At 38.9% G+C, this 16,478-nt stretch overlaps 1 long non-coding RNA gene across 2 annotated transcripts in view; it reads right to left on the bottom strand.

Annotated features, from left to right (window-relative positions):
* LOC110350993 (uncharacterized) overlaps positions 1 to 16,478 on the bottom strand; it is a 100,660-nt gene extending 84,182 nt beyond the window's left edge. For both annotated transcript variants that reach the window (XR_002397984.2, XR_015452057.1), the window contains exons 1-2: positions 15,867 to 16,478; positions 7,372 to 7,459 (exon numbers count right to left, since the gene is read on the bottom strand). This is a non-coding gene — a long non-coding RNA (uncharacterized LOC110350993). The remainder of the gene's footprint in view (positions 1 to 7,371; positions 7,460 to 15,866) is intronic.

Below are 16,478 nucleotides of genomic sequence, written 5' to 3'. Positions count from 1 at the left end.
CTAATCCAATCAATCTTGCAGGTTCTATGCTTGTTCCTGAAAAAAGATGGGAAGGAGATATTCTTGCTGGGAGATAGAGAGAGAAAACAACTACTCAACAAGAGGGCCAAATAATCCAAGAATCTATTAAGACAAATGGGTGATTCTTGCCAGATATAGTGTTTCAGGCCTGTAATCCCAGCCCTCTGGAAGGCTGAGATAGGAGGATTTCAAGTTCAAATCCAGCCTCAGCAATTTAGCAAGACCTTGTCTCAAAAAAATTTTTTTTTAATTACAAAGGGCTGGAAATGTAGCTCAGTGCAAAGGCCCTGGGCTCAATCCCTAGCACCACCACCACTACAACAACAAAAACCCCCAAAAAACAGGTGATTCTCAACTTTCCTCAGTTAATAATGTGCAAAGGAACTTAGATATGTCCATATAATAAAAATTATGGACAATTTAAAATTTCATATTGAAAAAATCAGTCCTAAATCTACCCCTCTAATAATGATTATATCTATAAATGTTCTAGTTTTCATCCATTGCACACATGTGTTATGTAGTCCTTTGTCCTGGATAAATCTACAGGGTTATATACCTAAGGATGTACTAAGCTAGAAAAGAAACTGACTTGACCTATTCCCATACTTTTCACTTGAGGAATTTTCAATCTGAGGTGCTAAGACTGTACTTCCTTCTGGTGAAAGGTAAAGTTGCAGCCCAGGTTGTATTTACATAATTTTTTTTTTGTACTGGGGATCAAACTCAGGACCCTGTGCTTGCGACACAGGTGGCAGCACCACCGAGCTAAATCCCCAGCCCTGTATCTACATAATTTTAAAAAGGAATGGTGTTATAGAATTTGGTAAGGAGGTATAGATTTTTAATTAGTAGACCCTAGATATGAGGAAATTCCTAATATCTAAGAAAAAAGAAAAGAAAATCTCTTACTTTCATAGTACATTCTGGCTTGTATTAACACCATCACTGGGCTGGGAGTATGGCTCAGTGTAGAGTGGTTGCCTAGTATACCCAAAGCACTGAGTTCAATCCCTAGTACTGCAAAAACAAAAATACTGTTATTAAAATGGAATGTTAACAATAACTAAATCTTGGAAGCAGCCTATCCGTCCATTAACAGATGAATGGATAATGAAAATTTGGTATTTATACACAATGAAGTACTACTCTGCTATAAAAAGGATAAACATTGAGTCATTTGTAGGAAAATGGATGAACTTTGAGATGAAAATTAAATGAAATAAATCAGACACACAAGTGTAAATATCACATGGTTTTTCTTATATGAGAAACCCAAAATATAAATAAAGACCAACATAAAAGATAGACGATAGAAAATAGCAAGATATAGAAGATCCTCAAGTTATGACCAGCCTGATAGATGAACAACAATGACCAAAGTCTTGAGTTACAACCTGAATGCCAGCCACTTGTGCTTCCAGATGGTCTCAGATACCAATTTAACCCTTAAAGACTTCTGAAAGGTATATTACAACATCCTTTCCTGTGTGGGGTTAATTGAGAAACCCTGGGACAATGTCTCTTTAAGGACACTGAGACCTGCCTGGAAGAAAGTATGGCCTAAAATTACACAGGAGAGAGACTGAAGGCAATTGACCAACTTGAGTTAAAACAGCCCTCACCCATGAATTGAATTTGTAAGTCAAGGGTCCACTGTAGATCTTTAGCATATGGAAAGGAACCAAAAGATGGAGGGACTTGAGAAAGGGAAGGGAAAGGAGATTTTTTAAAAAAGGAATTGTGATGTGTTGTATACGTGTACCGAGTCCATATGAAGAGCATGATAATTATGTACTCCAAACATGTGCCAAAAGGAATTATACGTGTGTGTATGTGTGTGTACATGAAGGGATCCAAGAGATGGAAGAAGAGGGAGGTAGAGGAGGGGAAGGGGATAAAAAAAAGAAATAAGATATGTCATATACATTTGGCAACTCCCTGAGATAAATGTGGTCATATGTACTATAAATGTGTACTAATAAAAAGTGGTATGTTGTGATTTGAATCTTAAATGTCCCCCAGAGAAAGGTAGAAAAGAAGTCAGATCATTAAGGATGTGCCCTTGAAGGGGACATTGGGTTCCTCAACTCTTTCCTGTCTCTCTGTTTTTGCTTCCTGGCTGCCATGAAGTGAACAGACCTCCTCTGCCCCATGCTCCCACTGTTATGTACTGTGCCAGCAGAAGTCCAAAGCAACAAGGCCAAATGACCATGGACTTATCTTTGGCTCCTTCCTTACTACTCTGCCATGCACTGAGTAGCTTCCCTCTGCCATGCCTTTTCTACCTTGAAGCCAGACAACCACAAACTAAATCTCCCAAAACCCTGAGCTAAATTAAACCTCTCCTCTTTTAAGTTATGAATGTCAGGTATTTTGTCCCATTGACGGGAAAGCTGACTAATACACTCCAAAAGTGTGAACCAAAATAACTCTTTCCTCCTTGATTATCCCAGGCATTTTTGTCACAGAGATAGAAAGTTGACTAACAATAAGGGGCTAATAACACCTACTTCACAGGGCCTTTGTGAGAATGAAAAGATGTGAAACTGCATTGTAAACTACAAATATGAGGAAAAACTATCATTATTGCTCATGAGGCTATATCTCTCACTAAACTCCAAAATCTTAAAAACAATTCTTTTTATCTTTGTACCTTCCTACTCACCTTATTTTCTGTCTCTCCATACCACCACCCATTCTGGCAAAGTGCTATAATATATGGGCAGAAACATGGCTGTTGGAGCTGAGAGAAACAATCAACAATTTTTCCTGGGATTGTCAGGGATATTTCATGAAGACTTTTACAAGGATAATAATGGGGATCTGGGAGCTATTTTTAATATTTTGTAAAAGTCTAATCTGAAATACTGCTATCAGTAGTAAAGCTTTGCAAGCCAAATAAAACATCAAGGTTTTCTTTTCTTTTTTTCTTTTTTAAAGTTTTTCCTTTTGAATGGAATTACATAAAACAACTATGTACCTCATAGAAAAAGCAATTATTGCTTTATATAATAAACATCATGAGAAAGCCCAGGTTGGCTACAGTTTACAGAAAGATGAGTAAGTCACAGTCCTTGACTCTAAAGAACTCACAGTCCAGGGGACTTCTAGGAAGATGATGGAGTGGTGAATAGCAGAGAAACAGACTCTCTGAGATTTGGTGTCCAGATGCTAGAATATAGCCACATAAGGAAGAGAAGAAGGAGGAAAGTGGGTCTGCCTTAGGGGTTGGTGGAAAATGTTTCTGGGTGTGTCTGGGGTCTAGGTCCGGTCCCTCAATTGCTCCTCTTTGTGCTGCTCCCCAGCTCTGCTTCCTGGCCACCATGAACTAATCAACTTCACTCTGCCATACCCTTTCACCATGATATTCCTGCCTTGGAGCCTGCCAACCATGTTCTGAATCCCCTGAAACCATGAGATAAACCAAACCTCTCCTTCTTTAAATGGTAGATGCCAGGAATAGGAAATTTAACCAATACAGAAAATTGGTACTTGGAATGGAGCCCTTGCTGTGACTATACATGATGATATGGTTTAGAACCCTTTAGAATTCATTGGCAGTAGGCATTTGTCAAGTATGGAGATGTGGGCTAGAGAAGCCTTAAAAAGCTGTAAGCTGAGTCAATGCTGACATGGATGTAGACACTAAAGGCCAAATTCAGGAGGTTTCAGCTGGGAAAAAGACTATTGGCAATTGGACTATTGGCCATATGTGTTACACTCTGGGAGAAAATTTGTCTACATTTTTGCCCAGGTCCTGAGACTTTGCCAGAGACTGGAGATGTGGTCACTGAAAAGAGGATCATTGTTAAAAATAAACCAAGTACTTTGTATAGTCACAAAAAGAAAGATCCCTTGAGGCATCTCAGGAATCAACAAGATCCTACCCATCAGAGGGTACAAAAGTGTCAACCTTTCATTTGAGAAGAGAATCCCTAGAGAGACCTGAAGAAAACCCTGCTCAAGAAGGGTCTGCTAAAGAATTGGTTTTCCAAGATTCATTTCACAGTGTTCAGACATCCAGGCACTGAGAGGCAGCTGCAGCTGTGGTCCAAGGGGGTCTGGCTACTTCTTATGCTGTCAGGAGACCTTGGCATCCTCATGCTGCTGGATTTATCAGCATGCAGAATGCAAGCATTGTTAGATCAGGGAGGATTCCAATTAGATTTCACAGGAAGGGGTGGGAGGCTAGGGAAGGAGCTGCTGAGAGGGCAGTGTGTGAAGCTGTGGGTATGGAGCTGCAGGTGCAGTGGAGACCTCAGGAAGTCAGAGATGCCAAGAACATGGGAATATCTGTTGAGGGAAACTATATCTGTGAATGGAGCCTGCCCAAAAGATAGGCTCTGTGGGCTGCAACCAGCAAGGCCATAGGGGTGGGGCTGCCCAAGCCCTTTAGAACTCATATTTTACCACCGTGTACTCCAGATGATGGATATGGTGCTACAGGACTTAATGTTTGTCCCACTGGGTCTTGGTTTTACTTTGGTTCAATTCTTTTTTATCCATTTTTCCATTTTGGAATAGGAAAATTTACTCTGTGCCATTGTCCCTTGGGATTAACTAACTTCTCTTGAGTCTTAGAAGAGACTTTGACTTGAACCTTTGAAAAATGCTAGAGCTACTGAGACTTTGGGGAAGTAACTGTTGCATTTATGATTGTATACAGGATAGTTGTATTATGTTAGTGGAATTATGGACTTCCTACTGTCTTTATTTGGAGATTATGTGTAGTTTAAAGAGATGTATTTGGGTAGGAAATTGGCAAGGGGTGGAAAGTGGGGGTGAAGGTTGAGCGTCAACTCAATTGGTTCTGGAGTCCATCCTGGGGATTGGTGGAGCACATTTCTAGGAGTTCTGGGTAGTTTTGCAGAGGTGTGACCTAGGGCCTCTATCTGTGCTGCTCCCCTGCTCTGCTCACCCCTTCCTCTCTCATGCGGCTCCCCTGTTCTGCTTCCTGCCACCATGAACTAAGTACCACTGTTCTGCCATACCTTTCTGCCATGATGCTCTTGCCTTGGAGCCTACCAACCATGTTCTCAATCCTCTGAAACCATGAGCTAAATTAAAGCTGCTTCCTTTAAATTGTGGGTGTTGGGTACTGTGTCCCAGTAATAGGAAAGCAGACTAATACAACAATTTAGCAAGACTTTGTCTCACAAAAAATTAAAGAAGGGGATTCTTCTTTGTAGCACTAGCTGGGTGTGGTGGTGTATGCCTGTGATCCCAGCACTCGGGAGGCAGAGGCAGGAGGACCACCGAGACTACAGCCTGGGCTACAAGACCAGACCACAGCCTGGGCTACATAGTGAGTTCAGGGCCAGCCTGAATTACAAAGCGAGACCCTGTCTCAAAACAAACAAACAAACAAATAAACAAACAATTCCTACCACTGCCAAAACAAAAAAGGAAAATATATCTAATAATGGATTTTAATAGATTTTATTTTTATTAGAATATTATCATGATTGGATAAATAAACTGTAGTATATCCATAAATGAATTATTATTCCAAACTAAAAAGAAATGACATCAAGCCAGAAATTACATAATGGAAACTTGAATGTATATTACCAAGTGAAAGAAGCCAATCTGAAAAGGCTACATACTATATGATTCCAACTACATGACTTTCTGGGAAAAGACAAATCTATAGAGACAGTTAAAAAGATCAGTAGTTGCCAGCAGTGTAAAAGGAGGGAGAAATGAATAAATAGGTGCAGCATAAAGGATTTTTAGAGAGTGAATATATTTTGTATAATACTGTAATGGTTGATATATGGCATACATGTGTCAAAACTCATAGAACACACAATATCAAGTGTGAACTCTAATGAAAACTGTGAAATCTGAGTGATAATGTCAATTTTGATTCATAACTATAACAAATCCACTACCTTGGTACAAGATATTGATGGTAGGGAGGCTAAACCTATGTGGGGAGAAGAGGTATATGAGAAGTCTTTCTGCTCAATATTGCTGCAAACCCAAAACTGCTCTAAAACAAAAAGTTTATATTTAAAATTTATAAAAATAAGTTAATAAATTATCATTTCCATATGCAATCAATAGAAACATTAATGAGTGTCTTGGTCACTTTCTTGTCCCTGAGACACAATACCTGACACCCACAACTTAAAGGAGGAGAGGTTTATTTAGTCCATGCCTAGTAGCTCCAAGGCAGAAACAGTATGGCAGAGGGACATGGCTGAGGAAAGCTACTCAAGTCATGGTACCAGGAAGCAGAGAGTAAAGGAAAGAGCCAGAGAGGGAGCTATACTCCTCCAGGTTACACCTCCAGTGATCAGCCTCCTTTGACTAAGCCACACCTCCTAACAGGAAGCCAGCTATATCACAGGAGGCTTTGAGGAGATTCCAGACCTAAATCATAACTACGAGATATTTTACATCCTCTTTTTCCCCCACAATAAATCTTTGAAAACCAGCATTTATTGTACACTTAAGGTATTATCTTAATTTGGACATTTAAAGTGTTCAATATCACATGTGGCTAATGGCTCTCATATGGGCCAGCACAGGTCTGGAGCAGTAGGAGTGTGTAAGGTGGCTTAGAAGGGACTTTAGCCATCCTCCACTCTTCCTACCTCATAGTCTCCAACAGCACTGCTCCACACCACACTGGTTCCATATGTGAGGAGAAAGTGCTTTCCTCTCCAAAGGCATTCTCCAAATAAGTCTCTAAACCTTTCCACTGAGGTCCTGCCTGTTGGCTTTTCAAATGCAGATAGTCAGGAGCATTGTCCCTGTACCCCACCTCCTCAGTGCAATGCTCCAGATAGCATCACTCCAAATGTTTCCTTTACAGGACTCTGACTGAGGGGCATGGAATGCTGATGAATAAAAATATTTATCACACCAAATTCCCAGAAAACATCAATATCATGTACTGTATATTAATAGCGGGAAAAAGAGCTTTCAGGACCTGTGCACTGTGCAAATCAATGAAAATGTATTTATATGAGGTATAGATTTAAGTAACACCTAACAAACAGGTATTTAAGAAAAAATCATAGCTGTCAATTTAAAAATACATAACTAGGCTTTGCCTCAATGAGTGGGGATTATTTATATTTTCTTGCAACTAGGAACATTAGTTATTTATATTTCTTAGCAACATTCCTGGAACTAATGCATAGACTTCTCCATATGCCATGATATATTATAATCTACTCATGCTTTAAATGGTGTTACCAAGTGCACTTTTGTTCAGAAAAGCTAGCTGTTATCTGAATTAGAAAAGGGATTATATTAAATCATATCCTCCTCTTTTATAATCATTTACAGGTTTTATCTCAGAGAAGTGAAGGAAAAAGGCATTTATTTGCTTACCATTTTCTGGAGCTCTTCCAAAAAAAAGGAAAGGAAAAAATAGAAAGCGGTCCAAGTGTAAAATAAAAAGATGTGATCTCACAGTATCCTGCAAAGAAAACAGGATGACGTGAATGGTATAAGAACATGTACATATATGCAACATGTAAATTCTATTTATTGTTATAAGAGTCATTATCAAATGCCTAACTCCAACCTGAGTCCTTTTTGAAATGAAGGAGAACATTCTAAAAATCGAGTAAAATTGGTATATATTTGTTAAGTCTTCATGGAAAATTCAAAATATTTCCATCTTTACATTTAAACCTTTACAAATAGGTGTCTTAATATTAATACTTTATTAAATACAATTTAATAGAATGACATGATATCTAGGATTTGCTTTAAGATGCACCAGTAAAGAAAAAAATAATTATAAAAGTTGGGGAAGTATACTAAACCAAAAAGACAGAATGCTATTATCTGGTGAAGTTGAGCAATGGGTACTTGGGAGTTCATTATACTTTTCCTTATGCTTGCATATACCACATAGCTAAAGGTCACCTCATCCCTGCAAAAAGAGTTTAAAAATATTTCATAAGTTTTTTTTTCATGATAAGTTTTAAAATGTATGAATATTTTTAACAAAAAGTTGAGGGGCCAGGGATTTAGCTCAGTGGTTCTGCCACCTGCCCCGCAAGCTCAAGGATAGGAGTTCGATCCCCTGTACCAAAAAAAAAAAAAAAATTGGGGGCCCTGTTGTTTCTAACATGGGACTTGGCACGAGAGATTTACTACTTATACTCTGAAATTATTTGTATATTTTTATAAAGCACATTATTTTCTCTATTTTTTTTTAAAATTGTGTGTGTACATATGTATTAGGTATATGTATTATATATATAAATATTTTCCACATAGACATCCAGTTGTCTTTTGGTATCATAGGAGATTAGTTCTATAGGATTCCTGCAGATATCAAAATCTGTAGATGCAGAAGTCCCTTGTATATGGTAGTATAGTACTTGCCCAGAGCCTATACATATCTTCTTATATGGTTTAAATCATCTCCAGATCATTTATAATACCTAATACAATGTAAATGCTATGTCAATAGTTGTTATGCTATATTTTTTAGGAATAATAACAAGAAAAATTCTGTACATATTCAATATAAATGTAATTTTTACAAAGATTTTCAACCCACAATTGGTTAAATCCACAGACACCAAATCCACATATAAAAAGGGCTAACCACACACACACACACACACACACACACACACACAATTTTGGTACATGTAGAACGCTTACTTCCTGAGGATATGGATTATGCGTTTTGCTTATCAGGTGTGTGTTGTGTAGTAAGACTCTTTTGAACCTTCTTTATGTAAGGATAATGTTTAACTGAGATAATTTATTTGAATATCGAGCACAGTATCTGGCACAATATAGGTTCTCACTTAGTGCCGATTTAAATGGCATTAAATACGTGCGGGAAGCTAGATTTTATAGGAGGCAGACCCACCCCCAACATTTGAGGGTCAGGAGCATCTGGACAGAAGCCTCTGGCCTATTTTCCATCTCCTTAGGGTTAGGGTCCTCACATATGTGTATGTGGATACCCCACAACACCCGATCAAGTTCCACCACCCTCAACAGCTGTCCTGAGGTCAAGCTGTGTATGCATTTATTCTGCAATCTACAGGTGGGGAAGAGGCCTGTATGGGCCCTGCAAGCAGGATTTTGGCTATTTTTCAGAAAGTTTTGGGGTCCTGGGAAGCTGGAAGCCAGTCTGGAATGTGTTAAGGGGGGATAGGATAAAGAGAGAGTACTCTGGGAATTTCTTGACTTTTAGAAGGGATTTTGCTGGAGAAGAGCCAGCAGACTTTCCTTCAAAGGAAAGGGCCCAGGGTTGGGGGCCATAGGTGCCTGGATCTAACAGCCAACCCGACTAAAGACAAGGACAGTTCAGCAGACTCAGTGAGCCTGTGCCCTCACTGACTTACTATTCTAGCAGAGAACAAGCCATGGAGATGTCAGAGGGCAACATATTCCAGATAAAAAGTCCCTTTAAACTAAAATTTTCATGATTAATCTTGAAAGATGACATGTTTATAAAATACAATAAGGAATATTAAGAGGAAAAAGTGCATGATAAATTATAATATAATATTACCACCAACACAAAACATAACTTTCATGACCAATTCTTTAACATAACAGCATGAACACGCCACAACCGCTTTTCTAAGTTTAATCACAGGCATTATCGCAATACACAGTAGAAAATCTAATCTCTAAATATTCTAGTGTCTTTATATTATTACTATCTTAGTTGGTTATGTATGTGTTATATGGAAGATAAATTTAGGTAAAAAATAATACAATAATAAAACATTTATCTTTTTTTTTTTTGGTACTGGGGATTGAACTCGGGTCCTTGCACCTGTGGGAAAGGCGGTGGAACCACTGAGCTAAATCCCCGGCCCCATAAAACATTTATCTACATTTTAAAAATAAAACATGTGGGGCCGGGGATTTAGCTCAGTGGTTTCACCACCCGATGCGAAAGCGCAAGGACCCAAGTTCGATCCCCAGTACCAAAAATAAATAAATAAATAAATAAATAAATAAATAAATAAATAAAATGTGTAGCAGGTGATTTTTAAAAAATATTTCAAAAAAGTTAACAAAGAGCTACATTGTGTGATAAAGAAAAGGAAGTCCACAGAAAGAAATGAACAGTATGTGTGATAAGTATAAATAGTTTAAAAAACCACCCATATTTATACTAAACCAACCAAGATTGCCACTTCCTCACCACATCAACTATTGAATCTTTGGGGATCCGGGCAGATGATTTGTCAGACAACGCAGTGCCACGTGTGAAGAGGTGAAAGAGCAAATAACGAAGATTTTTTTCTAAAAGGCACTTACATAATTACGGTAATGGAACTCTTGTCTTTTAGGTCAGTTGCAGTCTGACCTCAAAGCAGGTACACAAGGATAGCACCAAAGCACACATTTTTTTATTTTATTTTCACTTGCTCAAAGTTGAGGAGTTACCCATTTATCACAAAATAGCAGTACTTGTTAGAGCTCACAATAAGAATCATCTCAGGGTACAGTGAATTTCTAAATGAAAATCAAAACTCCCATAGTGCACTGTGTCCTGGAGCCCATACAAGCCCTTCCTTCTCTGTCTCAATTCAAACTTTAAAAGAGAACAGAAACACAGTCCAAGCTTTATTAGTGTAGTTTTATTGTATATACTTCCACTAGATGGCATGAAAGATTCTATGTTTTAGGAATCAGGTCCTTTTTAAAAAGTCTGAAGGCAAAAATGACCTATTTGAAATAAGCAATAAATTTCTCTGGTCATTTGCCCAGTCATTATGATCAGTCTCTTAGACATGAAACATGAAACTCAGCCATTTAGTCACTCACCAAACATTAATTAAACCACTGTGCCTTGCATTAAGGATACAGAAATAAGGCATGATCCTATGTTATTAAGAATTCCATGTTGGAAAGAAAAAAAAAAAAAAAGAATTCCGTGTTGGTTGGCATGGGCCAGTGCATAAGTGAGGTTGTCTGGACTGCAGAAGTAAAGTCATGTCACCTAAAGACATGCAGAATTTTATCCTGAAGGCAACTCCTACTCCTCCCCCCTCACTCACACTGGTCATCACACTGGCCTCCTCGCCATTGCTCAGACATGTTAGGCCTGCTCCTCTCTCAGAAAGCACAGGCTCCTACCTGAATTACGTTTTTTCCCTTCAAATCATCTGCATAGGTCACTCCTTCACCTTCGAGTCTTTGCACACATCTCACCTTCTCAACTAGACTTATCCTGATCATTCCCTTTAAACTGCAACACTTCCCACCTTGCCCTATGGATAATGTTCACTATGCTTCATCTTTTATGATGGCACTTCTCACCATCTAGGCAATGTAGTTATAATGTTTACTATATATTATTATATAATAAATGTTTGCATAATAAAAATAAAATGATTATATAACAAATATAACTACTATATAGTATAGTTATAATGTTAATTGTATATTGGTAAATTGTATAATGTTTAATTGGTATATTGGTATAAAGGTAAATTCCATGAGAACAGGGCTTTTTGTTTATTCTAATAATGAAGTATCTTTAGTGCCTGTCACAGAGTCAAAAGTCCTTACCTTCTTGGAAACTGCTACTGTAGTGCTCCAAAGATATTTGATGAGTAAATAAAGGTAATGAAGAGCTACCAAGGAGCATGTCAAATTGAAATTTTACAAAGATCACTAAAAGAATTATAAAAAATGGATTAGAAATAGGGATACCAACTAGACAAAATATAAAAGGTTGAACCAAAGCAGGTAGTACAAATGGAATGGAGGGCATGAATTCAGAGATACAATGAAGATAATAATGTTAATAGTAAAATGAACTCCCACATAACAGGAGACTGGTGCTTTAATATAAATCATCTCCAAACCCCACACCAACAAGGGAAGATGAAGAGATTAAAAGAAAAACAGGGTTTAAGGACCCTGGCAAACAGCACACTTAAAAGTTTAGGGGAGGGCTGGAGATACAGCTTAATAGCACCTGTCTAGTATGTGTGAAGTGCAGGGTTTGATCCTCAGTACTGGAAAAACAAAAACACAAAGAAAATCAAGTGGAAGTAGTATATTGCAGGGCAAAAAAGGAGTGGTAAGAGGGATAGAAAGTGGAAGGAAAATCAGGAATAGGGCATGGCAATCAAGAAAGGAGAAGGTTTCAAGAAGAAAACTGTGTCAAAAGCTATAGCAAATCCAGGTTGGTAAGAACTAAAAAGTAGCCATTGAAATTACCAAATAGGAAGCTACAGTGACTTTGGGAAAAGCAATTTCAGAGCAATAGTGATGGCAAATGACAGACTGTACTATGTTAAGGAGTAAAATGCAAAGAAAAGAATTAGAGAACCAAGTGTAGGCTGTTCTTTTCAAGCGTTTTGACTAAAAGGAGGAAGAAGGAAACTGGGAGTTAGAGATGGGCACAGGGTCAAAGGACAGACTTAAGCATGGCTATGAACCACTAACCCCCTGGCTGTGACACTTCCCTGTAACTATTTGGTATCTGGGGTCCCCAGACAGATGAAGCAATGTGTGAGCAAGGAGCAAGACACTGAACTAATAATTCTAAGAATAGAGCATCCTTAACTAATCTTCTTTCATCCCTTGATCACAACCTGTATAATTTATGGTCTGTACTATCCACCAAACTCTTGGTTGAATGTAATCCTGTGAGTTCTGTCATTGTTTGAGAACACCATTTCCTGCCTCATCAATATCAAGTCCTTATCAAATGCCTCTGGTGAAGGCACTAGGTTGATTTCCAAGTTATTGATCTTAACAGAGAGAAAGATAATACATATGTATATCCATGAATATCCATGAATTATATATATGTTTATATATAATATATGTGCACTTGTTATACATGTAAATATATACATAGGCACATACACACACAACAGTACTACAAGGTAGCACAAACAGCAAGGTGAATAACATAGGCAAAAGAGCTATTCAAGTTCAAATCTGGGGACCTAAAAAATCATGCAGAGAAAGTTTCAAGGAGATAGTAAAAGGGAGGCCTGACATATAAGGATGAGTACATTAAAATAATAAAGAATGTTGTAGAAAAATTGTCAAAGAACAAGAAATGTGCTTGATAATATTTAGGGAGTGCCTAAAAAGTTGGCTTCATGAATCTATAAAGGAATCCAGATATCCCACAGAGATGAGGAACTGCTGAAGATTTTAGAATGAGGACTGGCTTGTACTTTTTTTTTTTAGCATGTTTTTACAATTAATTTGGAAAGTTGAATTACAGCAATTAAAAAACAGAGGCCAAGGAGAATTCAGACACTATTGTGATATTTGAGGTGAGGGTGGTAAAGACCTGTATTATCTTAAAAATATGCAGTAAGGGCTGGGGATTTAGCTCAGTGGTTCCAGTGCCTGCCTTGCAAGCGCAAGGTCCAGAGTTCGATCCCTGGTAACAAAAAAAAAAAATGCAGTAAGGTGTTGGCAATAAGAATAGAAAGAAACTGGTACATCCCTAGATACAGGAAAAGAGAAATGAGGCCAGGAGTACTATAAGGTTTCAAGCCGGAGGGAAGAGAGAATGATGATACTCTGGAGACAACAGATTAGGAAAATTCAGAGAGCATAGTTTAATAAGCAAAGAAGTTTAATACATTTTGGGGGTTAAGTTGATGGGGATATATTTGGGAGCAGATTTATAATAGATGTTTGTGAAACAAAATTGGAAGACAGGTCAGTATTGGAAGTGTGAATTTGAGAATCAACTGCATAAGAGGAAGTATGGGTGGGGTAGAGGATACAATGGAGGAGAATGTGTGAAAGATTATAAGACCAGGACTGCAGAGTATTACAGAAGAAAAAAGGAAAAGCAAGTTTTAAGGATGATGAAGTACATAACAATGGTAAATACTAAAGAGAGTATATATTGAGACTAGGCCAGCAATATGGTCACTTGCGACTCACAAGAGAAAAATTTCAACAGGAAAAGAGAAGAGGGATAAATGGGTGGTGATGATGATATTCAGAAGGTGGTGATAAAAGCAGAGAATGAAATTACTTTTGAGAAATGTAGTGCTTAGAGTTGCAAAAGTTAATTAAGTTAAAGGGGAGCTGGGTTAAGGGAAGATTTGTTTCTCCCTTCAGGATTTGATGATAATTCTTGGCAGAAAGAACACATTAATAAATGACAGATGAAAACATAGGTGAAGCAAGGTTTTATGGAAGCAGATAAAGAACAAAGATCGTGAGGGGCTAAATTTGGAATAGAAGAACATCAATCAGAAGAGGTATGAGAGAAGAAGTGTGAAGAATCATAGATTTTTAGGCCGAAAAGGTGAAGGAATTCTTTCAATAGCCCCATCTTCTCACTCAATTAGATAGTTAGGAGTTGTGTGAAAGATTTAATACTTAAGAATTCAAGACAGAAAAATGATGAAGTCGCAGGGGTAGAGTCTTAGACATGGTATCATATGACTGTGTTTAAGTCCAGATACATTACTTTGAGCTGGCCACCAAATCTCTTTGAGATTCATGAAAGTTGTTAGAAGATTAAATGAGATAAGGCACACATTAATTATAAAGCACTTCTTAAACAAGAGAAGTCCGACACACTTGCCTTAGGAAATGTAATACAGCATGAATAAGAGATGAAGCAAAGCATAACTATGCAGCAGGGAAGGTAGAGGTGACGTTCAGAGCAAGAATATATAGCAAACCCAAGTCCATATAGTTTTTTTGTGAGTTACTCCAGCATGGTGGAATAGAGAAAGCAGATTTAAAGTCAGGGTAAACCTGAAGGAAAACATGCTGAAGAAATCTAGGTAAGGACTATTTTAAGACCTTTGTAAGAACATTTAGAAAATTGCATGTAGAAATTACATGTAATTTATTTTTATATAAACGTGTCTTTGACTCATGGATGTGCTATATTTTACTTATGCTGCAACTAGAACTAGATCAGGTCCCCCACAAAGAAGACAAATCAGATGAGATCTTTCTCCACCCACCCCCCTTTTTTGCTGTGCCGGGGCTGAGCCCAGAGCTTCACACGTGCAAGGCGACTGCTCTACCACTTCCCAGACTAACATATAATGCTTCAGAAATACCCAGACATTTCACCTGCTTTATTTTGTAGCTTTTTGTTTTTTCATATTTTGGAGCCCTCCCATTCCATATCTTTAAAAGGTTATGCTTCAGGGACTATCCCCACAGTATGAATTCTATAGTATAATAAAGACATCAATAAAACAGCTGTCTATGGGTCCAAATCAAGTAGGCAATGTCATAAAACAGAAAATAGTGAGACAGACTGGTTTATGAGACAGGCTTAAGCGACTGGAAATAAGAACAGATGAAGGGTAGGGAGGTAGCGTGTTACAGTTTGGAATTTTGGAGATCAGGGTCCCCAATACTGGGCGTTGCAAAGCCTCATATTAGGGAATCAAAGACTTCTGGTAAGGACAGTACAGTACAAGAAAGAGACAAGGAAACTGTAATGCTAAGGGTGCCAGATATGTCTATCTTCCTAATTAGTTGGTGAACCTAAAGGCTTGCGTCTCACCGACATCCTCCACTCACCCATTGTGACCAGTCAGGGGCCCGCTTGATTGACAGATAAAACTGAGGCCCAGGCTGGGGGTTTAACTCAGTCTTAAAACGCTTGCTTAGCACTCCAAGAGGCCCTGAGTTCGATCCCTAGGACCGAAACAAACACCTTAACCACTGCCCAATCTTGCTCTATTAATTTCCGACAGTGATAACGGTACAATTTCAGGTGACAAATATTTAACTCCCTTGGTCATGTACACTCTCGTCCGAACGGATGAAACAGAGACTTCTTGCGCGCCAGCAATCAAAAGTCCAGTTCCCAATTCCAGAGTTCGGCTACTTCATGGTCCCCAGAATCAGACCTGAGGTGCCCTTACCCTAGGGAAATTGCCAGAAGGTAGCGAGTCACGGGAGTTAAGGTAACCGACATGCTAGGCCTGAGGGATTCCGGGACTGAAATAAGCGCCAGAGGCCAAGATGGGAATCCTCGGCAGCTTCTCAGAGACGCTGAGGAGAAAAACCTTCGCCGTCTGGCCGAGGTCTCCAGGCCCAGGAAAACACTGACTACAGCTCCCAGCAAGCTCCGGGGCACGGAGCGGCGCAGCGGACTGACAGCGCAAAACACCAATGGGAGAGCCAGTCTGAGACCATGGGCCAATACAGGGGCGGGATGGAGATCCTCTCCGCAGCACAGCAGCGCGGATTTTTGGTTCTGAAGTTTCTCTGGTCGCCAGAGATAGAGGGACAGTCCTCGTAAAATGGTAATGGTGACTATACTCTGCCGCTTACTTTCAGCCTTCCTCTTTTCCTCGCCCCGCCTCCGACACTTATTTTGGTCCCTCGCCCTCTTCTCCAATAGCCTGAGAGGCTGTGGAGCTTCCCAATCTTATTGGATATGGTGGTGTCACTCCCAAGGGGGGGTGCGGCCTGAGCGGCAAGGACCGTCCCTCTTGGACGGTGATTGGACTCTCAAGAGCCGATCCGGGTTA

The sequence above is a fragment of the Heterocephalus glaber genome, unplaced genomic scaffold, assembly GCF_053883595.1.
Source record: "Heterocephalus glaber isolate CG9 unplaced genomic scaffold, H.glaber_assembly_v1.0 deba00001442, whole genome shotgun sequence".
Taxonomy (NCBI): domain Eukaryota; kingdom Metazoa; phylum Chordata; class Mammalia; order Rodentia; family Bathyergidae; genus Heterocephalus; species Heterocephalus glaber.
Note: the sequence above shows the minus strand (reverse complement) of the source record. Positions and strands in the feature narration are given on the sequence as shown.